General features: G+C 43.6%; 1 pseudogene; it reads right to left on the bottom strand.

The window, feature by feature from the left end:
• Nucleotides 1–1,117: 1,117 nt before the first annotated feature.
• On the bottom strand, nt 1,118–2,056 carry LOC102146925 (small ribosomal subunit protein uS2-like; annotated as a pseudogene).
• Between the last annotated feature and the right edge of the window lie 993 nt (nt 2,057–3,049).

The raw sequence follows: 3,049 nt of genomic DNA, 5'->3' as shown, positions 1-3,049 counted from the left end.
TGTTTGTTTGTTTGTTTTGCAAATTATTTGTTATCTGTCCATGAAAAGATGACTTCAGAAATTAAGAATATGCATTTAGAAGATTCTGTAGCAACTGGACAGAGTAATTTTATGACTGTTAAGTGTAATAATAGAAATTAGAGACTCATATTTTTATGTCTTTCTTTATTTCATTTTTCTTGCAGCCCATTTTCGTTGTAATTTACCGAAGTATTATACCAAGATAGATTTAAAATTATAAGAAGCTGGTCTCTCTCACTGTGGGTAATTTGAAAAATGCTGGTTTAAAGATGGAGCTAAGCAAATATAGGATAATTTCTGGGAAGCATTAAAGGCCCACTAGATGTTAGTAATCTTAAATTTGAAATAGTCAACATAGCCATTTTTGTCTTGTCTTATTCAATGGCACAGATCAATTTTTATCAGGAGAGTGGGATTTAAGCAAGGTTTTAGTTTCTCCAGGTGAGTGTGATAAAAGGAGAAAAGACACGGGTGTCAGAGTGTAGCAAGGATTCAGTTATGACAGTGGTTTCCAACCCTTTTGGCATTAGGGACCGGTTTCTTGAGAGACAATTTTTCCAGGAACAGGGCATGGGGGTGGGTGGGGAGACAATTTTTCCAGCAGGGAGAGCTGGGGAGGGGGAAGGAAGGTAGGGAGGATGGGCGTGGTGGTTTTGGGATGAAGCTGTTCCACCTCAGATCATCAGGCATTAGTTAGATTCTAATAAGAAGCACCATAACCTAGATTCCTTGCACATGCAGTTCAAAATAGGGTTCCAGCTCCTATGAGAATCTAATGCTGCTGCAGATTTGACAGGAGGCAGAGCTCAGGCAGTAGTGTCAGCTCACCTCCAGCTGTGTGGCCTGGTACCAGTCTGTGGCCCAAGGGCTGGGGACCCCTGAGTTATAAAGAATGATATTATTTGCCAAAACTCAACAAATATAAACTTAAGATTTGTGCATTCCTTCATAAGTAAATTTTACATCAAAAGAAGAAAACTATAAACAAATACTGAACTTGATATGTATGCTGAAATATTTAGGGGGAATATAGGGAATCTGTGATTTACTTTGAAATATATTTATTTATTTTTACCTTTTATTTAGAAACTGATGTTTATTTTCCATCAACATTATTTCCATGTTGCTTAAGTGCCTGTGCAAAGAACAGCTTAAGAGCTTGAGGCTGTTCAGTGGTTGCTCCTACCCATTCAGTGTCCGGAGCAGTGGGAGCTGCACACCAGTCTCCCGTGGCAGGCTGAGCACTCCAGGCTTCAGTAGGGAACTGCTGAATAGGGCACCTGCATGCATTCAGACCAGTCTGCACCCTCAGGCTGAGTAGCGGAGAACTCAGGAGCTGGCACATCTGTTCACCCTGAAATTCCTCCTTGGTCATAGCCTTTTCAGCAGCAGCCTGGTCTTTTTCCATCTCTTCAGGATCTCTGTAGAAGTAGAGATGAGGCATGACATTCCACGGATGTTTGTGGGAAATGGTGCGAGGCATGTGCAGGACTTTCCAGGCCAGCATCCACCACGTCAAACCCCCTGAGTGAGCTCCCTTGTTGTTGCATGGGATGACAATGTCCACATAGCACAGAGGAGAATCTGTGTGACACAAAGCAATGGTAAGTAGGTTAACATAAAATGCCTTTGTGAGGGGCTAGTGATCAGCCCTGGGATCAGAAACCACCAGAAGTCGTGGCTCCTGGAAGGCCGCCTGGATCTGGTTAGCGAATGTTCTAGGAGTGAAGCAGCCAGCAACAAGACTGGCTCCAGTGACAGCAGCAAATATCAGCATGGCTTTCTGGCCAGTTTTTCTGGAGGATATGACACTGACATCAGCAGGGTTTTCAATGGCAACAATGGCACGAGCTGCCAGCAGAAACCTCTCCCAGGTCTTCTTCTGATTTAGGATGTAGATGCCATCACTTTTCATTTTATAGATGTACTGTTCCATTTGGAAGTCAAGGTTGGTGTCACCAAAGCGGGTTCCTGCTGAAAGGAACTTGAGGACGTCCTCCTTCTTCATTGGCAGGACATCAAGGGCTCTGGACATTGTGAACGTTTTCCTTTAAGTTACAAAGGGAATCCAGAACAACACAGTATGGATCCTTCTGTGGGTAGCGCAGAAAGGCAAAATATATTCATAAAAGGATGAATTGGGCCAGGTGCAGTGACTCACACCTGTAATCCCAGCACTTCCGGAGACCTAGGCAGGCAGATTGCTTGAGCTCAGGAGTTTGAGACCAACCTGGGGAACCTGGTGAAACTCTGTCTCCACAAAAAAAAATAATTAGCTTGGTGTGGTGGTGTGCACCTGTAGTCCTAGCTATTCGGGAGGCTGAGGTGGGAGGATTGCTCGAGCCTGAGAGGCGGAGGTTGCAGTGAGCCGAGATCACACTGAGCACTGTACTTCAGGATAGAGAAATGGCTACATGAATAAATATATAGTAAAGCTTAATGGCAGAATTTAAGTGATGGATATATGGGTGGTCACTATAAAATCTTTCCATTTTGCTGTTTGAAAATTTTTATAATAAATATCAGGAGAAAAAATTGCCTTGAATATTTTTGTGACCATTTTATCTTCTCAGCCAGCTTATTAGCTCCAAAGAGCAAAGGCAGTTATATCTGGAAGGTTATCTAGCTATATTTCTTATTTCACAGATGACGAACTGTGTCCTAAAGATACCAAATGACTTTATCAAGATCAGGTGGCAGCCAGGTACAGTGGATCACACCTGTAATCGTAGCACTTTGGGAGGCCAAGGCAGGTGGATTGCTTGAGTCCAGGAGTTTGAGACCAGCCTGGACAACAAGGCAAAATCCCGTCTCTACAAAAAATACAAAAATTAGGCGGGCATGGTGGCACTCACCTATAGTCCCAGCTACTTGGGAGGCTGAAGTGGGAAGATCACTTGACCTGGGGGAGTGGAGGTTGTAGTGAGCAAGATCATGCCATTGCACTCCAGCCTGGGCAACAGAGCAAGACCCTGTCTCAAACAAACCAAGAAACAAGATCAGATGGCAAGTTAGGGGCATATTTGAT

The sequence above is a fragment of the Macaca fascicularis genome, chromosome 12 (assembly GCF_037993035.2).
Source record: "Macaca fascicularis isolate 582-1 chromosome 12, T2T-MFA8v1.1".
NCBI classification, from domain to species: domain Eukaryota; kingdom Metazoa; phylum Chordata; class Mammalia; order Primates; family Cercopithecidae; genus Macaca; species Macaca fascicularis.
This window is presented reverse-complemented; position numbering and strand designations above follow the sequence as displayed.